The following is a 26,677-nucleotide window of genomic DNA, read 5'->3' on the forward strand; positions in this document are numbered from 1 at the left end:
CCTTTTATTGGTATTTTAGCAGGTATCTTGTTGCTGGGGCTTATTTACTCTTGAAACCAGACAGTGGTTCTAATGAGACTGGAAGATGATACGTAATAAAAATTAACAATTGTCTTTTGGCTTCCAGGGTCAGTGACCCCCATTTGAAAGCTGGAAGGAGACAGAAGAAGTAAGCAATTAATTTTTAAGAAATTTTAAAAAAAATAGTGAAGTGAAAATTTGCTAGGAATATGGCATTCTATAGCATGCTAAAAGTTAACATGAAGGTGAAACACCACAATATAATAAAATTTCCCCTAGGTCTAATGCATATTCCATCAGATGCCAGAGCCACATGATTTCTGCGTTACTGTTGCAGTAGTTTGAATTAATGCAAGACAAAGTAATGCTAGTGAGGCACAGAGGTTACATTAAAAAGGGCAGTTAAAAAAGTGGCATGGGTGTGTGGAAGTCTGTATGAGCAATAACATAATTTTTAAAGACCGATTTTAGTAAACAAAATAGTAGACAACATTTTGTAAACAAAGTAAGTAAAGTTCAAGCATGGAGATAAATGTAATTTATTGAGGCTTGATAGGGGAGTATCTGTGAGGAAAAAACAGGCTTAATGGAGTCAAGTACCAGTACAAGCAAAAATAGGGGCACAAATAATCCTATAGCTAATTATATGGGTTTTGCAGTACAGCATGAAAATACTGTTTTAGCAGGAAAGCATGTGATTATAGGCCTTAAATGTGCCACTATTGGTGCAATTCATTGTTGTCTTTGTTTGATAACCATGTGTTCTAAACAGAGGCGAGCCTGCCAGCGGCCCTATGAGGCCAGCCAGCCCACCCCCACTTCACAAGTGCATGCGTGGCAGCATCGTTTGTGCTCATGCACGCTAGCGGCTTTCACACACACAAGTCTAATGCCAAGTCCGGTCTAGGCGTAGGCAGAAGAGGTAGATGCCCAGTGCCCCCCAATCGTTGCAGGCAACTAGGCAGATGCCTTTTCTGCCTACCCCTAGATCTAGCCCTGGTTCCTAAAATGTATTGAGAAGGCAGGGTATAAATTTTAGAACATTACACTTCGCACGTTATTACTATGCTGATATGTAATAAACAAACTGGAATAGTAACATATGATAAATAGTCATGAGCAAATCTGTCCCGTTTCACTTTGCTGGAAAATTTGTGAAACTGCAGAAAAGTTAGCAAAATGTCGGAAAATTCACAAAATGTATTTGTCGATTTGGCGAGCATCATTTTTGTAGTGAACTACATTAGAGTCTATAGGTATTTTTTTCTATTACACCTTGTTTCTTCTTTGGGAGGGCAAAAACACATGTATTTTCACTCAGTATACTGTTACTTTGTTGTTGTTATGTAATCAGTATATGTTATGTTCATATACTGATTAGTCTGTCAATAGCTGATCAGCTCCAGAAGTTTTTGGCAGTTCCATATTATTTTAATTTATATTTAATTAAAAGTAGGGAGGGGTGTGTGTATGGATGCTGGCTTTTCATTTGGAGGGGTTGAACTTGATGGACTTTGTCTTTTTTCAACCCAATTTAACTATGTAACTAACTACTATATAATATCAGGTAGAGGCATTGGAGTCTTCTATTTCGATAAGGGGTAAACTTGAACTATTTAGGATAAGTAATGAACTTAGACCATAGACCCGCCAGGATCAGTCCTGACAAACAAATCCAACCCTGATCTTGTTTGTACAGTTTACATTGTTGCTGGATCCCAAGCTAAAGTGTACATCTTTACCAGTCACTTGTCTGTTTCTTGTTTCTTTGCTTATCTTAAATTGTGCACCTGCCACATATTCTGGGATCTCTGGCAAAAGCCAATTGAGTTTTAGAAACTTTGTATCTGTTCAGTGCAGGAAATCAAAGAGAAACTCAGGACATTCCAGTAAAAATCCGGGACTGCAGGATGAGCTGTCAAAATCGGGACTGTCCCGTGGAAAATGGGACATTTGGGAGGTATGCAGAAGTGATACCATATTGATGAAAATTTTCAGCTCACCTGCATCCCATAAGCATTGAAACATACACATAAGCATACATATTTTAATTCATAAACTCAACTGCATCAGGTACACTAAAATGAGAACATGAAACATGGTGAGTGTATGTTAAATTGCATGTTAATGAACCTTAATTTATTCAGTCATTAAAGCTGTCTTGTTGGATTGTGTTGTAAAATAATAGGAATCCATTTTAAAAACCTCTCTTATAGATAAAAGAAGGAAAAAATTTGTATATATTTAGTACCTGTTTAGTACCATGAATCCCTGTTTCTTTAGATGAAAAAGCGTAACCCTTACAACCCTGCTTCCTTCTGTCTATTCTGAAACTGCAGCCTTTTCTTTTAACCTACAATGATAAGGGTAAGTTGACCAAGGCAGCAAGCACATAATAAAATAAAAAACTCCACATAAGCGGTCATTTACAACAGATTGGGGAATAAGCAATAGCTTGAATAGTAAGACATGAATGTATCCAAATCAGTTGCACCCTAAACCTTCAGATTGTAAGATCTTGCAAGCAGGTCCCTCTATCCTATTCTAACTCTGTAAACCCTTGTTTGTAAAATTTTTGTAAGAGCCTTCTTTGTTATAAATAAATGTAAACTACATAAGCTATATAAAGAAATTACTGTATGATAATTATAAGTGCAAATCATTGCCATTACCCCTTAGTAAACAGGAACCACGTTTTTCCCTGGTCCAGCAGCAGTCTATACCTCATGCTGGATAGAAAGTGTTGTCTGCTGCTCCCTAACTTTTGTGTCGGAATGATAACCAAGTCAGGGAAATTTTACCATTGTGCTAATTTTTTTGCATTTGGCACACTGTCTTGGAGGTCATAAATTACTCCTATAATGTTTTATTATTTTAACATAAATGTTTTAACTTCTAGATGATAAGAATGAGTCAATGTTGAGTTTATTTTGTGGTTTTGCTTCAGCTCCACATAAGTATCGCGCGCGCTTACTTTCCAGAATGGTACACCACATTGCCCATTTCTGCTGAAGATTTCTGCTTGTGGTAAGAGACTAGCACAGCAGTTAAAGCTGTGAAGTGAAACAAAGGTGCTTCTCAGGCTGCATGAATATAGATTCCATTTCTGTTCTTGGCACATTCTGAAGGATCTTATTAAACATTTGAGGAATTTTTCTTAGTCCAAGTATTCACATTTGACAACCAATACTTGAGGCATATTACAATTAGTTTTCCTTATTCATGCAGGAAGGCTGGGGATACAGATCACACCCTTACTTTGCGTTTGTCTGCCTGTTTGTATTAAGGAAGGGAGGGAGTCGTCACCTATCCCCATCCCTGTGAGCTGACAGAAAGGAAGGCCTGCAGAGGAAATGCTGGGAGAGAAGCAGCAGACAAAAGTTGGTGCTATAAGGTCCTAGATATTACAGAGGGTGAAAAGTCAATAGGGGAACCCCAGTGGCAGGAAAACAGGCTTTGTTTAGGCTGTGGAAGAAAAAGGATTCCTTGTCAGGGCTCTGAAGAAAAGAGTGTGCTCTTTTTATGGCAAAATGGAAGTCCTTCTCAGAAACTACCACATAAGAAGGGACCCCCCAGAAGGTCAGAGATCAAACAATCTGCATTATTATGTGAAGTCCCTGCTGGCTGCCACACTGTATGTATGCCAAGTACAAGCATTCTGCAAATAAACCAAACCAAAGTAGCCTTTCCTCTGTGTGTGATTGTGGATCAGAGAAGTTCCCAGGGAGGGGTAATACATCCTAGTCTGCATTGACCTTTGTTGGAGACACGCCAAATTATAATGTAACTGCTCATCCATATAACATTTCATGGAGACAAAAAGGAACACCAAGAGCCCCAATAGTGTAATATGTTTTTACAGGGAATAATGGTAGAGTAAACAAGTTAATACTCACAAACCAGGGTTACCGATAGGCAACCACTGTATAGGCAGGTGGGGAGATTATCCTGACCCCACTCAGAAATAAAATGTCGCTCTCTGTAGAAAAAGAAAAAGGGGATGATACCCCTCCACTCGGGGTGGACTCAATATAGTAGTAAGACAAAACAGAGGCGCCAAAAGGATAAAAATAGCTAAAAGCACTTAAAAACCCAATGGGTAATTCAGAGGAGGTAGTAATGAACTTACCTCCTCCAAGCAGACACCAACGAAAGTGGTAATTTCAATAATAGTTTATTCACAAAACAGTATTGCAACGCGTTTCGCAGGCATTTCCTGCTTCATCAGGCAATATGGAACGGGAGCAAAAACAACAGTGTCTTTGTATAAACACGCCAGGCGCCACAGAGGCGCCTGGCGTGTTTATACAAAGACACTGTTGTTTTTGCTCCCGTTCCATATTGCCTGATGAAGCAGGAAATGCCTGCGAAACGCGTTGCAATACATTACTACCTCCTCTGAATTACCCATTGGGTTTTTAAGTGCTTTTAGCTATTTTTATCCTTTTGGCGCCTCTGTTTTGTTTTACTAATATAACATTTCATATTCCCGCTGTTGTAATCTGATCGTTTGACCCTAGGGACAATGATTGATTAAGCCTGATATCTCCTTAGATGAGCAGATCCAAAAAAAAGATCTGCTCATTTGTTGACATCGCCAAGTAAGCAGATCTTATAGTGTATGGCCAGCTTTACTCTGATAGGGGGCTTTTTGTAATGTTCAAAAATACACTATACTCTACAAAAAAATCCCACAATCCCACAGGACATCTGATAATCTTTAATGTTTAAGCAATCATCTGCACTCATAATAAAAAACTTTAAAGGCACAAATAATGCTTCATAAATGCAATTTAAGCTCTCCATTTGTATGTTCTATATAAATCAGTAGATTGTTTCCTTCAACCATACAAAAATAAATGGGATATAAATAAATGCCTTATTTTTTTCAAAAGAAGTTTATTTGTTAAAGTCAAAATGCAGCCGTTTTCTAAATGTGCATTAATAATGTCCTCATAAATGGATGCATATTTTTTATCCAAAAGTTGTATTTAATATGTTAAATGTAAGTTGTGTTTTGATTTGCTGTCTGACGTACAATCCTACTGATTGTATTACACCCATAAAACACCACAAAACTCTTATGAGTTAAAAGATGATTACTGTTTCAAAAAACACAAAATATTAACCTGGGGCTGTCAAAATTGTCATGAAAGTCTATAAATCATAGCACATTTGCATTAATCCTGTGTACATTTCATTTTTAAATCATCTCTTTAACACCTTGTAAATGTACAAATAAATGCAACCCCATGGGAAACTTTAATATGTTTTTCATACATATTTTAATTTCATCTCAAAGTGCTGCCTGCAAAAAAATTAAGTCAGACTCACAAAAACGCATTGATTTCCTTTGGATAAAACCCATGTGTCCAAACTAATTTAAAAGCTTTTTGAAGGCAGTAAAGTTAAGTCATGCAACACTGAAGTCATTATATGCATCCTGTACAGTACGGACTGGTGTAATTTTAAGAAGGTAATTTTGTTGTGTTTACTGTATTTAAACCCACTGCTACTTTTGCAGGACAAAGCTTCACTGTGTAACACTGTTGAAAGTGAATTCGAAACTGTGAAAAGCTAGATCTGTTCTCGTGCTGGTGATTAATACTTTGCTGTCAAAATGAAAACTTCTTAACTGTGTTCTTTTAAATACAAAGTAAAAGATGTTGCAGGCTTAACTCTATAGAAAAACATACTACTGCCAATAGTTTTTATTCTTAAAAAAGGTATTTTGAAAGAAAGATCAGTTGGCTGGACTTGAACACATTTACTTAAACACAAGTGTTGTGTCTTTGTAGAAGTGGGATTGTTCAGGTTAGTTGACGAATAAACCAACAACATTCGGAGGTTGTAAGGATGACTAAGTGTAGTACCTTCAAGGCTGTTAATCCTGGTGGGCACCCCCGCCACAGGTGTGTCGAATCAAAGTTGCAAATGGTTCACACAGGAAGTCAGCCGACACGCAGAGCTTGCTGCAAAGTGCTTTTATTCACAACATGTTTCGGGCTAAGTAGCCCTTTATCAAGTGTTATAGACAGGCATACAGAGTGTATACATTTATAGTGTGGCAAGGAAGTGAGGTCATCGCCTAGATAGGCGGGTTAGTTTTCACAATTAACATAAGTGTTCATCAAGTGCAGGTGTAGAGAATACATGTATGTATATTCACAACAGCATACATACTAATTTATGCATAGTTTCAATGTCCATAGTTGATTTATGCATAGTTTCAATGTCCATAATAGTGTTACAAAATAATTCAAAAGTCCATCGTATCTCTGAAAAAAGCCTAAAAAGGCAAAAATAACCTTGGAACTGCCCTCTAATTAGGGCCTACCACTGAAACTTGATAAAGTAAGAAAACCTTAGTCTTACCCTTAATCCTATATCTGGATTTTACGTATAATTCACTATTTCTTGCTTGTATATATTGGATACCCAACAATATCATTATCTGTAGAGGAAGAGAATAGAGTATTAGTCATACCTATTATGGAAAACAATTTTTATCCAAGAAAACATTTTATGCTCCAGCTATCATTTAACCCTTTGGGTTGCATTGTGTCTAATTTTTTTATCCAGAAAGCTTCTCGCTGTAGTCTGAATTTCTGTATATCACCTCCTCTTTGTAGTGGTTGCATTGTTTCTAGCACTGTCCATTTTAACTGGGTGAGATTATGATTTGCTAGATTAAAGTGCCTTGAGACTGTAGTATCTGTCGATGTTCCCTTTTTAAAGTTCCGTATGCTGCCTCTATGTTCTTTGATCCTTGTTTTTATCGGTCTCCCAGTCTGTCCTACGTATCCCATCCCGCAGGGGCATTTCAGTAAATAGACAACATTACTTGTATCACATGTGGCGAAGTGTCTGACTTTTATTGGGGTACCCTGTGTGGGGTGATGTAATACTTCCCCTTTAATTATAGAAGAGCAGCAGATGCAGTTAAGGCATGCAAATGTACCTTTTTGTGGTTTACCCAGGAACCTTTGTGCACCTTTTTTAACAGGGTTGACCTCTGGCTGACACAGGATGTCCCGCAGGCTTTTCCCTTTAGTATAAATAAACAGTGGAGGTTTTATAAGGACATTTCTAAGGCTTTTGTCTTGTAATAGTATAGGCCAATATCTATGTACTATACGTTCAATCCCTTTGCTGTTTTCATTGTATTGGCTCACAAAAGGGAGACACCTCTGTTCGTTTTTAGTCTTGTAGGTAAGTAAATTTTCTCTGGGCATCCTTTGAACCTCTTTGGCACATGTCTCAATCAATTTTGGTTTGTACCCTCTTTTAATGAATCGCTCTTTTAGGGTATTAGATGCCACTGTGTAGTCTACCTCTCGTGTGGAGATTCTCCGTGCTCTAATAAATTGGCCTTTCGGAATGGCCCTGATTATATTGGGTGTGTGATAGCTAGAGGTATGCAAAATATTATTTTTGTCAGTGCTTTTCCGGTACAGGTTTGTGTTTATTTGACCTTTCTCAATTGTTATGGTGACATCCAAAAAATTAATTTTATGTGCCCCTATTTCTGTGGTAAATTTAATCGTAGGGTGGGCTTGGTTTGCAGTTCGCACCATATCCTCAAACCCAGATAGCGGTCCATCCCATATCACCAATATATCATCCACAAACCTATAATATCCAACCAGGTGTTGGATATATGGTTCAATTAGAAATAGTTGTTTTTCTAATCTGTGGACGAAAATATTGGCGAATGAAGGAGCGACCGCCGCACCCATTGATGTCCCCTGCTTCTGCCAGTAGAATTCACCTGCAAATCGGAAATAGTTTTTTTTCAAGACAATATTGAGACAGTCCACCAAAAAATATATTAATTGGTGTGGAAGATTTGTGTCCAGTAGGGCATCCTCTACATAGCGAATTCCTTCGTCTTGGGGGATGGAGGTATACAGACTTTGGATGTCAATACTGCATAGTATTACATTCGATTTAAGTTCCTTTATTTCCCCTAGTCTGCGTAATAGATCTGTGGTGTCTTTAAGACATGTATTAATGTCCATAACACATGGTTGTAGAAAACTATCTACAAACTTTGCCAATGGTTCCAACACTGACCCGATTCCCGATACAATTGGCCTCCCTGGGGGGTTGGAAAGGGATTTGTGGATTTTTGGGAGCAGGTAGAGTACTGGGGTGCGGGGATGATCTCTAATTAGAAATTCTTTTACATGGTTAGGTATGACCCCATTTTCTTGTGCTTGTACTACCACTAATTCAATTTCTTTCATGATCATTTTTAAAGGGTCCCCACTAATTTTTTCATAGTGCCCTGGGGTAGTCAGCTGTGAAATTGCCTCTGCCATATATTTATTTTTATCCATAACAACAATTCCCCCTCCTTTATCGGCTTTCCTTATAACAATTGAGTCATTGGACCTGAGATTCGCAGTGCCAGTTTTTCTTTAAACGTAAGATTTGTTTTCTTTGAATCATCAGTATGTTTGTCCCACAGTTGTTTAACTTCGTGTGTGACTATTTTCTCAAAGGCTTGCAATGACTCATTATTGTTATCTGGAACAAAGGTACTTTTATTTTTAAACCGACACATTTTATCAGATGTAGAAAGATCCCTACTATCTGTGACTGATGCAAAATGAGTTTTCAGTTTAATATCCCTTAAGAATTTCTGAAAGGAAATATCCCAGTATGCAAATTCAGAATCATAAATCGGTACAAAACCCAACCCCTTATTTAGGACAGTCAATTCAGCCGGGCTAATCGTGTAAGAGGAGAGGTTAACTACAAGGTTATTTACCTCGTCTTCTTGCGGTCTCTCTTCGGGTATTGATCCCTGACGAGTCCTGTCCTTGCGTCGCTTGTAGTCGGTTGGGAAGCGGCTGCTGTTCCTAAAAAAGGCACTGACTGTGATGTGGAGCTTGAGAAATCCTCACTGCTAGACGGGCTGTATGTGCGAGGTCTGTATGTGCGATTCTGTGAGCGACTATAGAACCTTCTAGGCCGGTCTCTGTAACGTCTGTACTCCCCTCCTGGTGCTTGGGTAGGATCTGGCTGCGTCGGGAACTCAGCGTTTAGTGTGCGATGACTGCGCTGTATCTTCCGCTCCTCACGGCACGTGTACACACGGCCTTCCTGGTAATCTCTTGCGTCGCGTTCGAACTTTGACCTCTTTCTTTCAGTGATCGCCTCTCGCAGCTTGGATAGCGCTTCCTCCTGCGCTTTGAAAGCCTGTTCCGCTTGTGATTTTCCTTTCTCCTGTAGTAGTTCTTCACGAGTGTTGTTAACAGCTACTCTGATACTTTGTAGCTTATCGGTTAGTGTTTCCACAGTTAGTAGCATTAAGTCCTGGCTACATTTGTTGCAGATTTCCTGCCAGCGTTGCTGTAAATGTTGATCTTCAGTGCAGAGATTAGGTTTGATATCCAGCCTTAATCCACGGGGTATTCTCTTAGATTTAATATACTCTGCTAGAGAGCTGGCATGTAAGCTGGTGTGCAGTTCTTTACGCTGTAAATTAAACAGTTCTTTGGTGATATCCCTTGTAGGTGGTGGTTTAGCAGACATAAAGTCCACAATGTCTATTTTACTTAATATCCTTCCAACATCTTCCTCATCGTATGCAAACGTAGTTGCTGTTGATGGAAACGTTTCTTCAGTCATCCTACAAAGACGACCCACTACTACTTAGTCTGGCGGAATAAATCAAAGTCTGTAAGGATGACTAAGTGTAGTACCTTCAAGGCTGTTAATCCTGGTGGGCACCCCCGCCACAGGTGTGTCGAATCAAAGTTGCAAATGGTTCACACAGGAAGTCAGCCGACACGCAGAGCTTGCTGCAAAGTGCCTGGGTAAACCACAAAAAGGTACATTTGCATGCCTTAACTGCATCTGCTGCTCTTCTATAATTAAAGGGGAAGTATTACATCACCCCACACAGGGTACCCCAATAAAAGTTAGACACTTCGCCACATGTGATACAAGTAATGTTGTCTATTTACTGAAATGCCCCTGCGGGATGGGATACGTAGGACAGACTGGGAGACCGATAAAAACAAGGATCAAAGAACATAGAGGCAGCATACGGAACTTTAAAAAGGAAACATCGACAGATACTACAGTCTCAAGGCACTTTAATCTAGCAAATCATAATCTCACCCAGTTAAAATGGACAGTGCTAGAAACAATGCAACCACTACAAAGAGGAGGTGATATACAGAAATTCAGACTACAGCGAGAAGCTTTCTGGATAAAAAAATTAGACACAATGCAACCCAAAGGGTTAAATGATAGCTGGAGCATAAAATGTTTTCTTGGATAAAAATTGTTTTCCATAATAGGTATGACTAATACTCTATTCTCTTCCTCTACAGATAATGATATTGTTGGGTATCCAATATATACAAGCAAGAAATAGTGAATTATACGTAAAATCCAGATATAGGATTAAGGGTAAGACTAAGGTTTTCTTACTTTATCAAGTTTCAGTGGTAGGCCCTAATTAGAGGGCAGTTCCAAGGTTATTTTTGCCTTTTTAGGCTTTTTTCAGAGATACGATGGACTTTTGAATTATTTTGTAACACTATTATGGACATTGAAACTATGCATAAATCAACTATGGACATTGAAACTATGCATAAATTAGTATGTATGCTGTTGTGAATATACATACATGTATTCTCTACACCTGCACTTGATGAACACTTATGTTAATTGTGAAAACTAACCCGCCTATCTAGGCGATGACCTCACTTCCTTGCCACACTATAAATGTATACACTCTGTATGCCTGTCTATAACACTTGATAAAGGGCTACTTAGCCCGAAACATGTTGTGAATAAAAGCACTTTGCAGCAAGCTCTGCGTGTCGGCTGACTTCCTGTGTGAACCATTTGCAACTTTAACATTCGGAGGTTGTTGATTACTACAATGGAATACCTGTGTCTCAAGTCTTAAAAAACCTAGCTGTTTATAGACTGCTATATACGTCTATTATATTATAAATTGAATTACAACGCAGCAGCAGCCCTACATGAGATGATAAGTATGGCCATCCTAATAGTGAATATTTACTATAACTGTTATGATATGTTTTTCTGACAAAGTTTCATAAAATATATTTTAAATATGTTAAAATATGTTTTAAAGTGAAACAAAGGCAGAAACTACCTGAGAACTTGTAATAAGTTTGCTATAAATATGTAAAGTGCAATAGGAGGTGATTCTGTTTTCTATTCAAAATAAGGGAAAGGACTGTTTCACAGAACATTTGTTGAATGCAGTGACCAGCCTGCCAAAAGAGGTGTTAAGTGACTAATACAGTAAAGGCATTAAAAAAAACTTTGGATAGATATAAGGCAATCCTGAATGTTTAACACAGCCAAGGATGAAATAGGATCTCAGATTTTTAAGGAAAAAAACAGACTTGGTGGGCCAAGCAATTACTTCTAGAAGTCTGCTTTAGTGGAATCCGTTTTGTAAACATTTGATATCTAGGTTTTCATTAATCCCTTAAAAATGAAACAAAAACAAGTGCCTGTCATCCATAAGAATGTTATCATATTGCTACCAAGGAAAAAGTAAAATATCTTGCCATAATATTATTAGTATTCTGTTCCCAGAGTTGAAAAGCTGAATACCAAGTAGGTAAAACCCTTGTGAATAGTGATGGGTGAATTTATTTGGCAGGCATGAATTTGCATAGATGTTATGCAATTCGTCGACTGTGAATGTTTGTGAAAATACTGTGAAAATTTGCTACGACAAAAAAAATTGTCGCACATCAAGGGGCACATTTACTATTGGTTGAATATTGAGGGTTAATTAACCGTCTAAGTAAAATCCTTTGACTTCGAATATCGAAGTCGAATGATTTACAGCAATTCGTTTGTTCGCACAATCGTAGGAAAATCGTTTGATCAAACGATTAAATCCTTCGAATCAAACGATTCAAATGATTTTAATCCATCGATCAAACGATTTTCCTTCAAACCCAAACTGCCTAGAAAGCCTATGGGGACCTTCCCCATAGGCTAACATTGGTGCTCGGTAGGTTTTAGGTGGCTAAGTAGGTGGTCAAAGTTTTTTTTAAAGAGACAGTACTTCGACTATCGAATGGTCGAATAGTAGAACGATTTTTAGTTCGAAATGTTCGAGTCGAAGTCATAGTCGAAGGTCAAAGTAGCCAATTCGAAGGTCGAAGTAGCCAAAAAAATACTTCGAGATTCGAAGTATTTTTTATTCTAATCCTTCACTCAAGCTAAGTAAATGTGCCCCCAAATTTATTTTACTTATATTGACTTTAATGCATTTGGACAAAAGAGTTGCACATGTAAAAATTGTTGAGAGCATAAAAATTGTTGTGCGTCAAAATTATTCAGACGCCCATTGACTTTAATGTATTTGGACAAAAGAGTCGGGCATATAAAAATTGACGCTTCCATCAAAATTGTCGCACATCAAAATTATTTTGACGGCCATTTACAATGCCTTTCGCAAATTTGTCACTGTTTCGCTGATTTTTCAGTGAAGCGTAATAGGACAGATTCTGACATCACTATTTTTTTAACCGACAGCTATTTTTTATTATGCTCCATAGATTAATTATATGATGAAATCCTGGAATAGGACTAAGACATATGAATGAAGAGCTACACAGATGTACAGAAAACAAAGGCCTCAAATATAAACTCTCACATTAGTATTAATTTATTTAGAAACAACCTTCCTGTCACAGAGTTAGATAGACTTAAAATGATACTGACACAAAAAATGTTCTTTTCAAAATATTAATCTACATATGGGTTTTTTTTTATCAAAATCCAAATTTATCTCATCATTTCCTGAAATATACTCTGACCAAATCCACACGGGTTATTTGCAGTTATTTATCAATACATTTTCTCAAAAAATTCCAGTTCAGGACAAAACTCAAAAAAATGGTGGAAATCGTCATTGATTTATGTCCAAAAAACCCATCACAGATCTTTGGGACTTCTCCCATTGGCTTTCAGTATATATAACTTTGGCAGGTCTTAGATGCCAGATTTTTGGATTCTGACTTTTTCCATCCTCGGGTATAATAAATCACAAAAAAAAAGTTTTTTTTACTAAAAAATTTGGATTTTATAGTAACAAAAAACTAAAATGTTTAGAGTTTTGGGCATATGGACTTTAAAAAATAACCCACTAAAAGTTGCCTATAGGTTATGTTGTTGGTTTTTCGCTGATAGTTATGCTTTGTAAGTAATTGCTACTTGAAGTTCCTAAACCTAACTGTTTTGCCAGCCTGACTGACCCTTCCCAATCTGTCAGTTAGAGTATCTAATGCTAACTGACTACTGCTGCAAAGATATGGCAGCCCCCTTAGGAACATGGGGGTAACGTAAAAGCATCAGCCAAATACTTTTATGTCAAAATTATAAATAGCATTCAAAGATAATGTTATGATAGATATAAAAAAAAGGTTATTTTCTGGTATCTATTTAAGCAAAGGTCTTGGTTCTTCAAATATTTTAACTGTAATATTAACAAATATAAGTGTTCATCGCAAAAGAGCCTTTTTTGTTAATTTCAGTTGAGATATTATATTTATTGGGCATGAATTCAGGAAATCTTGTGAAATAAAATATCAAGTGATCACCCAGTCATATAGGTTTATGGTGGCTAAGAAGACAGCACTATTTATAGTTTATAAATAGAGACAAAATCCCCTGCAAGTGCTAGAGTACTAAGGGTGCAAAATGAAAGGGCTTATGGGTGCAACTCAGCCTTGTACTTAAGTAAGTATAGAAAATTTATTCTTTATGACAGATTTGATGGAGCTGGAACTTTACAGATGTGGCCATCTGCCCTGATGTTTGTTTCTCTAATGCTAAGGCCTCCTTGATATACACTGGAAAATTTAGCAGTTCACATATTGTTGATTTGTAATTGTGTCATAGAAGATAGCCTCTCTATTTTAAAGGAATTGCTCAGTATAAAAATAAAAACTGGGTAAATAGTCTGTGCCTAGATAGGCTGTGCAAAATAAAAAAATGTTTCTAATATAGTTAGTTAGCCAAAAATGTAATGTATAAAAGCCAGAGTGACTGGATGTCTAACATAATAGCTAGAACACTACTTCCTGCCCTTCAGCTTTCTATGTTTCCACTGACTGGTTACCCTGGTCACCAAGCAGTAACCAATCAGTGACTTGAGGGGGGGCACATGGATCATAACTGTTGCTTTTGAATCTGAGCTGAATGCTGATGATCAATTGCAAACTCACTGAACAGTTATGTCCCATGTGGTTCCCCTTCATGTCACTGACTAACTCAAAGTTAGAGAGCTGAAAAGAAGTAAATTGGATTTTGGATATTATATTAGACATTAGACATTTTTGGCTAACTATATTAGAATTTTTTTTATCGTGCACAACCTATGTATTTATGCAGTTTTTTTTTACACTGAACTGCTCCTTTAAGATTAGCTGGTGACTGTGGAGGTTGCACAACCTTGGAAAACCGATTTAACTACATATTGGAAGTGCTTCTTGATAAGGTAATTGGAGTTATGACTTTCCTTGCCCATTGATGTAGAAATGGTTGAATATATATGACAAATTAAATAAATTATTACTGAATATCCATGATGAAATATTGGCATTTAACGCTGTATAGAAGTTTGCAAAACTGCAAAAAAAATTTACAAAACCATGATCTCATCGAAAACCATTGGAGTCAATAGAATGGTGACGTTGTGGTTAAGACATTTTTAGTTTTGCAATAGCAACACAACGCCTGGATAGCTCCTTAGATAGACAGGGGAAGGCTGTGGAGGGCTCTGATCCTAGTGGTTAATGTAGAAGGGTGAATAATAATGATGTCTGCAGTTTTTTTTTTTTCACTGCACAACAGACCACATGTCTAGCATGAATTTGTGAGCCACTGGAGAAACTGAATATGTTTGCTTATCCCTATTCACTACAAATGCCATATGGGTGAGAAATGTTTACATACACCTATGCAGGTTGGACCAACAGCTGTAATCTGAATTTCAGTTTATTGTTATACAAAAAATATGCTTCATTACAACTCTAAATTATATTGTTATATTGTCATGAACATAAAAATAGAAAAAAAAAACAGAACAGAAACTGAGCTTATTCTAGTGTGAGATTTCTGCATTATTGTGTATTGCCAACAGCCATAGTTGGAAAATGATAAAAAAAATGTATTGCCTGGATGGATCTTCAAGATCTGTACAACTGGACTAGTTATGTAATTTGATAATGTCAACCCTAATACAGTTAAACATAATCCATCAAAATTTTAGTATGGGTCAAAAGGGAGCGCAATGTCTCACTTCCCTACAATTACCACTTATCACCAAGCAGCTGTTCCATTTTGCTTTTCAACTTGCTTCAATAAATATTATTAGAAAGCCTCACAGCTGCAGAGAAGGCAGCTTTATTATCGTAGGAATTCATCGGCTGATCAATGATCAAAAATGCAGGATCAATGGAATGTACCACTGATCAGATGAAATCTTTTTAATGATTCCGAAATTACTTTTCTTTGCATATTGCATATGTTAAGTACCACTGGTACTTTTAGCAAAATACCACATGCAAAAATTTTATGATTTTTCATGGATTCATTGTTTACATAAAACATCACAAAGCTGATAAACGTTTCCTTCTAGCTAACTGGTGTTTAAATTCCTTTCCACTGTGTACTAAAGATGTTCCAAGTCTGAAGTACTTGTGTTACTTCTTAAATAAATTAGGTAGCAACAGGCTTCTGTCTGCACTAAAATATAAATGAATGGTAGACGTAAAAGGACCTTGCAGCACATTTGTTAAATGAAGCAGGGACCAAAAGCAACATAGGTCAGGATCTGTGGCTGAACAGAATTTAAATAGTGATGAGCTAATCTGTCCCCTTTCACTTTGCCAAAAATTTGTGAAATGCATTGAAGTCAATGGTGTTTTTTTTTTGTACACGTGTCAAGTTTTTCCAACTTTAAATGCATTAAAGTCAATGGATATTTTCCTTGCAGCGATTTTTTTTGTCCAAATGCATTAAAGTCAATGGGCTTTTTTCTTATCCCATTTTTTTGTCTTGTGACAATTTCAGTCTTGGTGACTTTATTGTTGCAGCAGAATTTATTCGCCAGGTACAAATTTGCAGCGAATTAGCTTGTTTCGTCACCGGCGAATAAAGTCGCGAATTGGCCACAAAAATTCTCTGGCGTCTGAGAAATTGGGATTTCGCAAATTTTTCGCCAATTTTGCGAATGTCGCTGGAAATTCGCGGCAAAGCAAAATGGGACAAATTCGCCCATCGCTAACTTGTAACTCCAAACTAATGTTTCTACACAGCATGCATATTAAAAGGAAGCCATACTGCCTTAAAGTAGTATGGCATTCTATAATTTCAAGACATAGGGCTGCAGTTTTTCCATGCTCTTTCCCATACCACCAACAGAAATATAAACAAAAATGCAAGTGTAAACAATATCCACATCGTCAGTGCTGCCATCGGACAATGCAAATCAGCAACAAGAAGAGTAGTCAAGAAAACAGGCCAGGGTTAAAATAAATCAGGATCTGGAAGAATGGTCAGTAACAGGCTAAGGTCAGTACAGGCAGCAAATCAGTATAAGTTAGAGTTAGGCAAGGGTGAAGAACAAAGAAACCAAACTAGAAGCACCCAGGAAGTACCCATGGACTATGTACAATAGACCTACACTGGGCAGTGAGAAACTGGAATTTTGCGCCAGCACAATGACTTCACGTGGCAAGATCAATACAAAAAGGCATCAGAGACAAGCCGCATGCAGAGAGGGAGGTGGCAGGTGTGGGTTTATTTAATGTTTAAATATTTTTATTAACCTTAAGGTATGATAATCCAAATTACAGTAAACCACCTTATCAAGAGAGCTCCTGGTTCCAAGAATGGAGAATAAACTCCATACTGTACCGTGCTTGTATAGTAGCTTTTTTCTTGACATATTCCTTTAAAATTCTAACTTGTTGCAGAAACTCTACTGGGGCAATTTGGCATTTATTTTAATAAATAAGCCTTACCTCATTTACATTAATATTTTTAAATATACTTCTTAACTTTTCTGAAGGCTTCAAATCTGTGCTTTAACACTTTTGTTGACAGAAAGCTAGTTAAATTAACAAATACAGACTCCCTTAAATGGCAGTAAATATGCAGTAATTCTGTGCCAGCTGCCATATTTGCCTTAAGAAGAATTCTGTTGTTCTTTTCAAGCTATAATTAATCGGTGTAGTTGGCTGGCATGCCTCTGAATTCCATTCTTTCCAGGAAATGCACATTTTCTGATAGTATTCGGTGTCTAGCCTGAACACTTCAATATATAGTTACCACATCCATCATTAAACTTCCTTTTACACTTTTTTTTGGTTTTCCTTATCTTTGCAGATGCTACATTGATATAATGTGCAGCTTGCTGTATAGAGAGCACCTTTTTATTTAATGCAGCACTAAGCACAACACAATTGCATTAATACATTAATAAATATATTATTATTAATGGGCAAAGGATTGTCTACACTGTGGGGAAACATATAATGCAGCCAACAGTGATTTGTGTTTGTAGCTGGGTCTGAATATTCCAGAGTATTAATCTAACAATGTGTTAACCTGCAAATTGTCTTTGACAAATACAAAATACGCTGAAATTCGGAATACAGTAAATATGTAAGTATCAGAGGCAAAGCTTTTTATATCACTCAAATTACTTATCAAGTGCTGTAGTCCAATCAGCTACTAAATGGAATTCTGAAGACAATCACATAAATATGTAGGAGAACTCCATAAACCCATTTGTTCAGCTACTAAGTTAAATGAGCTGATAAATATTAAAGATTTAAGATGTAATTAAAAATCACAAGTTTTATTTAAAATTAAATTTTTGTGAATGTTTAGCACTGTTCGCAATGTAAAGACATTTGCTGGTGAATATTAAATCGTTAAGCAAAGGTTATCGTTACCACCTGCTCTGGAGTTCTGTTAAATATTTTGTCACAAAACATGCTTTGCGATTGCGATATTTTATTACATGCACTACAAATGTTTGCAAAAGTCAATTTGTATCAAACTTTGAGAAAGTCGTTGAGGTAATCCATCAATAAGGACACAAACATGTTTGCTAACATTCGCAGTGGTCTATGTGAAACAAAACATATTACATTCCCCCAATAGGAAGGCTAAGCCTCTTCAAAAATAAGCAAACCTTTATGTGTAAGCATATCACTATAAGCCCTCATATATAGCTAAGAGCTCACCATAGTAAAATTTTACCACTCTTATTCATTCCTATGGGAACTTTAGAGGTGTATTTATCTAATGGTATACTCTAACAACTTGTACCCACCTATTGTGGAACAGGCCAAAGTTTTTTGTCTTGTGACTTTTTTGTTCAAATGTATTACAGTCAATGGGCGTTTTTTTACGGTGACTTTTTTGTGACTGTGACAATTTTGACGTGCCAAACTTTTTTTACGTATCAAATTTTTACAAAAACATTTGCAGGTGGCGAAATACGGTATTTAATCCATGCCGCAAAATGCGGTATTTAATCCATGCCTGGTGAATAAATTCACTCATCACCAGCAATGAGTCAGGGTAGAGCAGGGGGTTATATAGCCAGACTAATGGCTTACACTTATCACCTGTGGTAAGATAAGCAGGTAAAACAAGGCATGCCTACTTGCAAATATAAGGATAGCAATAGCTGTGAAACAGCACCTTAGCTGTCTGCTCATAGTCGAAGCAATGCAAATAGCATGAAAACATCCCGTCACTGGTTTAACTCCAGGTAGGGTGTTTCATTGATTTATCAATATCCATGTTCTTTCTCCATGATTTTTAAAGATAAGTAACTATGCCCCAAAGTTGCACATTCATAGTCTGCTCAAACCAAAATAAAAAACAAAAAAATGTAAAAGCAAAATTTCACTGTATACCCCTGCAAGGGAACCAATAATGTTGGTAAATTCAATTCAGACTGTGAAGGTTTTAAGTTCGCTCAGACAGAGAAACCAATTTGTATAAGAATTTAGTATCTAGCTACCCTTATTACATAATTGTAAAAAATGTATTATAGGTGCAGAGACAGGAGACAATGATTTAGTGAATTTCCTACCACTCACCTCTTAACCTAATTTCACGATGAAATGTATTTTACAATAATTAGAATGATGGCCTTCTAGACTATATGATCAGTGTATGAGATGCACAATTTTTATTTAATTGTATTTAGAAAGTTGCTTTTTGTCACAAGGCAAGTTCTTATTAAGAAGCTTATTTATTAAAGGTCAAATTTTAGTGGTTTTAGAGGTTCTTAAAACCATGACTAAACTCACGATTGTCATTGAATTGATTAAAAGTTTCAATTATAAAAAGTATGAATGAAAAAAATGCTGAACTATCCAAAAAGAACACGGACACCACAAAAAGCTCTAAAATGTTTTAGTTTTTAGGACAAAACAATCCTGGCTGTTCAAGAGTATGTAACATTCAAATTTTACTTCTGCATTTTCATACAAAAAGCTGCAAACTGAATGCAAACTATAGTATAGAAACTAAAGTATGAAACAGGACAAAAACTAGAATGAAAGCTGTTATTCACATATAGGTGTTATGGTTCAAATTTGCTAGATTTAGTAAACATAAAACTTCAAGTCAGGGCAGAAGCCTCTGCTGCTGCAATAGGCCTGAAAATAATGTATCAAATCGTAACTGATGAGATAACAAGGCTAACTAAGCTGTGACCTGGGAAAACAAAATTAACTGATTTTTAGAAAAACAGTACAACATAGAAACCAAATTAAAAAAAAAACATGGATATTGGACTGTGCCGAACCAGGCCACCTCTGGTCCTGGCTGCAGTCTATAATAGCTGCAAAAAAATGAAAAAGGCCCTAATTACCTGCAATCCCAGCTCCCTGACGTGCCATTGCCATGACAACAGCTGGACAGTTTGGACAGTTTTTTTGGTAAGCCTGAAATACACCATGCATCAGTCCGCCCCCGCCCTGTCCTCAGGAAAATTGTCTTGCTTGAAACTAGTCCCTGGTGCAAAAGGTTTGGGACCACTGTTTTATACAACTTTAAAACTAAAATAATCTTTTTAAGTCAATTACAAAAAACAGAAGGCTAGAAAAGCTGTCACGATCGTCACCCAAAATCCAGAACCAATGCTAGGCTCTCTGGTCTCAGCTTGCTTCCGCCTTTAACAGCCGCCTTTCAACTCGGGAGGAGCCCTCGGCTAATTGGATGCCCCAAGCTCTCTTATTAAGAGAGGAGTCAAGCTAAGGGTTCTGGACGAGCAAAGGGGCATGATCGTTAGCAAAGTCTTTTTGGGCAGAAGTTCAAGGAGCAGACAGAAAACTTAGTCAAACTAGAATTCAGGCAAAGTCAGACAGGCAAGGATCAAAAACAGCATATCAATCAGAAGAGTCAGACAGGCATAGTTCGGAATACAGATTTCAAAATAGTCGGTTACCAGGCAGGGGTCAGGATCACAGAAGTCAGATTAGTCAGGCAGGCAGGGGTCAAAACAGGATCTTTGCAAAATAATCTATTGCTGCCCTTTGTATCTTTTCTCCCTATACAATGGAAAAATTATTGAGTGCTCATTTATTTATTTCCATGATTTGTTTTTTTGTAGCTTCTATTACTTTGAGCTGAACCTGCAGCTCTTCCCAATAGATTTCAGGCTTTATGGCCAACCCTTAGTTGTTACCTCTCATAGTACTCTTAGGGGCAAATTCATCAAGGGTCGAATATCGAGGGTTAATTAACCCTCGATATTCGACTGGGGAATGAAAATCCTTCGACTTCGAATATCGAAGTCGAAGGATTTTGCGCAAATACTTCGATCGAACGATCGAAGGAATAATCGTTTGATCGAACGATTCGAAGGATTTTAATCCAACGATCGAAGGATTATCCTTGGACCAAAAAAAGTTAGCCACGCCTATGGGGACCTTCCCCAAAGGCTAACATTGAGTTCGGTAGCTTTTAGGTGGCAAACTAGGGGGTCGAAGTTTTTTCTTAAAGAGACAGTACTTCGACTATCGAATGGTCGAATAGTCGAACGATTTTTTTTTTTTTTTTAAAGGTTTTTATTTTGCATTTTAAACAAAAAAAACAAACAATAACAGCACATATATGCTTTACACTTATTCAGCTCCGGTTACAAGTACTTATATGTATAGCGATTGTTTGAAGAAATAAATAGCCAATAACCATAACTACGGCAGAGTACTTCTCATAAATCAATCATCCGGAAGGGATGCATGGGGGTTGACGCTTAGCCAAGGGTCCCATATTTTCCCAAATTTCCCAGGTGTTCCCCTAGCATTGTACGTCAGTTTAATTAAGGGTAATGTACCATTGATCAAGTCAATCCATTGCTGCAGTGAGGGAGGATTAGGGCTCATCCATTTCATAATTACTAGTTTTTTCGCGTAGAAAAGGATCGACCTCAGAAGTGCTCTGGCTTTCTGTAAGGGCACTACCTCATCTATGACACCTAATAGGCAAAACTCCGGGGACTTGATTCCTGGGAAGGAGAGGAAGACATTGGCGTATTGTATGACTTCTGCCCAGTATTCTGCTACTCGAGGACAGTCCCATATCAAATGGAGGAAACCAGCTTCATCCCTGCCACATTTTACACAGGTGGCTCCGTCTAGTCTACCCATGGCTTTGAGTCGCAATGGGGTAATATAAATTTGGTGAATCATTTTAAATTGAATCATTCTGTCTCTGAGTGAAATTAAACAGGGGTATAGGTTATCTATAGCCTCTTCCCATTGGTCCTCCTCTAGAGAAGGAATAAGTGACTGCCATTTTTGTTTGGCTTTGTTGAATGGGGGAAATTGAGAGGATTGAATTATATTGTAGAGCTGAGATAGCAGCTTGCTGGGGTCTGGAGTCCAAAGTCTGGCTTCCCACCCCAGCAATTTGAGTGTAATTTGAAAAGAACTGAACTGTGCCTGAAATGCATGTCTCAGTTGAAAGTATCGAAAGAATTGTATATCTTGACGATTCAGTTTGGCGTTCAATTGCTCCAGGGAGACAAAGCTATCCTCTACAATCAAATCCTCAATGTGTCTTATACCCATTTGTGGCCAGTAACTAAAGTCTGATAGATCCTGCAGGTGGGGCAAGTTAGAATTTCTCCAAAGAGGAGTTTTGCCAGAAACATTACGTATCGGGGTTCCCACTTTTGGTTGTAGCCGTGCCCATACTTTAATGGGGGTAGTAATTACTCCTGGTAACTGAGGGAGGTCACACAGTCGCCTATAGGGAGAGTTACGTATAGCCTCCAGAGATCCCAGAATTGAGGCATGTACAGCAGTTAAAGAGTTACTGTCATCTGGGTTAAACCAGTTGTGAATGTAGGATAATTGGGAGGCAAAATAATAATGCTGCAAATGGGGGAGGGCGAGCCCTCCTTTGTCTGTAGGAGCAGTTAGAGTAGACCATGACATTCTAGCAGTCTTGTTGGCCCATATGAAGGAGATTAGATCACTATTGTTTTTTTAAAGAAAAGGTTAGTGATATAGAGAGGTGAGTTCAATAACGGGTACAGGAATCTAGGTAAATACAGCATTTTGAATAGATTGACTCTACCCCACACAGTTAGTGGTAGTTTAATCCAGTGTGGAATTGCCGTTTTGAACCTTGTTAGGATGGGTTCCAAATTTTCAGCTACATATAAGGAGGTGTCTGATGTAATAATGATACCCAAGTAGCGGAATTTAGTCACTACAGTGAGTGTCGAGGTCTCTTCCCTAACAACCTGATTCCCCAGGGGAAACACTTATTGCGCCAAATCTTACTAACACTTCTAGTGCTGCCCTCAAAGAAGGACCAGCATCTGCAAGGAACAGTAGTACATCATCTGCATATAAAGCCACTTTTTCATCTATTCTACCAATTGATATACCTTTTACCAAGGGAGTTCGTCTTAGACTTGCTGCCAGCGGCTCAATAGCTAGGGCAAATAACAGAGGTGATAAGGGGCAGCCCTGCCTAGTGCCTCTGCCCAAGTTGAATACCCCCGATAAAGTGTTGTTTACTCGGATCTGTGCTGTGGGATTCTTATATAACAGTTTTATCCATGAGATAAAGTTCGGTCCAAACCCAAATTTCTCAAGTGCCTGCCAGAGGTATTGCCAACTGACTGAGTCAAATGCCTTGGTTATATCCAGCGAGGCAACCGCTCCACTGGATTGATGTTGAGTGGCTAGTTGAATATGTGTAAACAATCTTCTCAAATTATTGGCCGTGGTCTTGTGAGGCATAAAGCCTGTCTGATCCGGATGAATGAGTGATGTAATAACCTTCATCAACCTATTCGCCAGTAATTTAGCCAGTATTTTAGCGTCGGTGTTAATCAGCGATATAGGCCTATAGGAATCACATGAATATGGGTCTTTCCCTTCTTTAAGTATCAGTGTAATTATTGCATTGTAACATGAGAAGGGCAATTCCCCCCTCGTGGATGCATGAGAGAAGGTATCGAGTAGTTTGGGGGATATCTGTTTGGCCATTAGTTTATACCAGGCGGCTGGTAAGCCATCAGGGCCTGGGGTTTTGTTGTTTGGAAGGCCTGCTATGACCGCATCAATTTCTGCTTTAGTGAGTGGCTCCTCTAGGAATTTAGCTTCCTCCGCCGACAATTGAGGAAGATGCGAACCTGCCAGAAATTGGTCTAGGTCATTAACAGTGCTATTAGGTTGCGGAGAGTAAATTCCTTTATAATATTCGGCAAACATAGTAGCCATAGCAGTGGGGTCAGTCACCAGATCTCCCAAATGGTTCCGTAGCCCTGGAATCACTGTGACTTGATCTGTCAGTTTTGCCATATATGCCAGCGTTTTGCTATTTTTATCCCCTAGGTCAAACCCCCGCTGTCTGGAATACAATAATTTTTTCCTAGCATTATCTGAAAGCAAAAGATCTAGTTCTCTTTGCGCCCTAGATAGCGTGTCCTGGCTCTCCTTAGACTTAGTCTGACAATGTATCTGTTCTGCCTCGAATAGCGCTTTTTCTGCAGCTTTGACACTAGCTTTTTTAGTTTCCCTGGAGGCATGTATGGTAGTTATAAGGGTGCCCCTGGCCACTGCCTTGGCTGCATCCCACACCACTATGGGGGAGGCGGTATCTTGGTTAATCTCCCAGTATTCTCCAAAATCTTTTATACAAGTGTCCGCCACTGTTTCATCTGTGAGCCATAAGGGAGAGAGGCGCCACAGTCGCTGGCCCTGGGGCGGTCCTAATTGGAGTTCAACCTGTAGTGGGGAGTGATCCGAAAGAGCTCTAGGTAAATATGAGATATTGTGAACCAGTTTAGCAAAGTCTACCGATCCTAATGCTAGGTCAATTCTCGAAAGGGAACCATGACTGGAGGAATAACAGGAGAATTGTTTTTCATGGGGATGTCTTTCCCTCCAAAGGTCAGTCAGACCTAGCGCTTCCATCCATTTAATTAAATGTTGGGATGACGGATCAGTCCCTGAAGTTCTATCTAATTTGGGGTTAGTAGTGGCATTAAAATCCCCCAACAAGCATATAGGATCTGGAGAGAGGGCAGTGACTTTTTGAAAAATTAGGTGCAGTACCTCTATAGAGAACGGTGGCGGAATATATACATTCACCAGAATCAAAGGTTGGTTATTAATTTCACAATGCAGTATCACATATCGACCATAAAAATCTATATGAACGTTTAAAAGTTTGAATATCAATGATTTCTTAATTAAAATGGAGACCCCCCGAGAGTATGTTGAGAAAGGGGCATGATATACATGGCCCACCCAGAATTTCTTCAGAGCCAAGAGTTTCTGCCCTGTGAGATGGGTCTCCTGGAGCAACACTATGTCAGGTTTATATTTATAAATGTGATTGAGTATTAACGCCCTCTTAAATTTTGAGTTGAGCCCTCTCACATTCCAGGAGACTAGTTTAACTCTCCCCATTGCACAGATATATAGATAGTACTATCCGTACCATGAGGCTGCAAAGAGGTGACAAATATGATGAATAAGTGCAAACAAAATAACCAAAGAAAATACCCAACCCGTCCCACCCTGCCCACCCCCCAAACACGGGTGAGCCTATACCCAAAACCGATTTCTAACATAAGGAGTGATGTTATGGCGGCCAAGACAACACCCCAATTCAAACCAGGAGTAAACACATGTAGATACGAACCATAAAGTGGTAAACTAAAAATTTCACACAAACTGATTGCTGCAATCAGCAGTACCCCATGCGCCCATATTAAGGTCTGGAATGAGTCATGGGTGAATTGCCGGAGGTATGCATGTAGTGCAGGATGATGTAGGCAGGAATAGTTCACATTTGAGTTATCACATCAGTATACCAAAGAGGTCTTGCTGAGGTTCAATTGTATGATAACCTCGGCCTGTACAATCTAGGTTAGAAGGCCAGTGCTTTGCCCACAAATAAGGTGCAACTGCAATAGCGAGGGTAATAACCTCTCCTGCAAGAAAATGTATCCTGTGATTCCCTTGCCTCATAATTAATGGGAAGTCCCAAAGAGTCACGCCATTGCAATGTCTCCACACCCCTGGCGGGGGTAGGCCACATGGAAAATACATACATAGTTATCTGGCATCCGTGTGGATCTTGTACTCATAGTCACTCACCTCGCCCGCATGTTCACAGAAATCTGTTCAAAGGATGTCTACAAGGGATAGACCTGTAGTGTAGCAGAAAGATCACATGAAGTACCATATTCCACAATGACAGGTGACTGAGTAAAGGGGGGTCGTGGGCAACAACGTGACACAAACCAAGGGCATGCAATCTCAGGCACACACTTGTCAAAGTAAATTCCATATGGGCCTGTATCACGGAATGAACTTCACAGACCAGTAGTCACCAGACATATGGGGACAATCTTGCCTTTTAATTGCGGGGGGGCGACCTCCTTGGGTTTTTCTGAGTAAGCCAGTCATCAGCTTCTGATGGAGAGTTGAAGAATAGGACTCGGTCTCCATCCTGTATGCGCAACCTTGCCGGATAAATCATACTGTAGGGGATTTGGCATTCCCTAAGTCTTCTCTTGACTGCAGTAAATGTAGCTCTCTGCTTTTGAATGATGGGCGAGTAGTCTGGGTAGAGTGATATAGCGACACCGTTGTAGGAGATAGGCCCTTTAATTCTAGCCGCCCGAAGAGCCGCATCCCGGTCCCTGTAGTTAAGCATGCGAATGAGAAATGGGCGAGGAGGAGCACCTGGTGGCAGAGATCTAGTCGGAACTCTGTGCGCTCTCTCGACCACGAACATTTTAGAAAATGTGTCCGCGCCCAGCGTATCGCTAAGCCAGTTCTCTATAAAGGTTTCTGGATATTGGCCTTCCGATTTCTCTGGTAGACCCACAATATGTACATTGTTTCTGCGCAGCCTATTCTCCAGGTCGTCTGACTTGTCTAGAACCGTTTTGAGCTGTTGTTTAATAGCCACAATATCATTCGGGAGTGGGGTTATGGTGTCTTCCAGAGTGGAGACTCTGGTCTCTATTTCGGTGGTGCGCTCACGGATGTTTTGGAGATCGTGACGAAGTAGTGAGAGATCTACCTTTATCTCCTCCAGTTGTGTAGTGGTTGCAGTACAACTC

Source organism: Xenopus laevis, chromosome 4S (assembly GCF_017654675.1).
Source record: "Xenopus laevis strain J_2021 chromosome 4S, Xenopus_laevis_v10.1, whole genome shotgun sequence".
NCBI classification, from domain to species: domain Eukaryota; kingdom Metazoa; phylum Chordata; class Amphibia; order Anura; family Pipidae; genus Xenopus; species Xenopus laevis.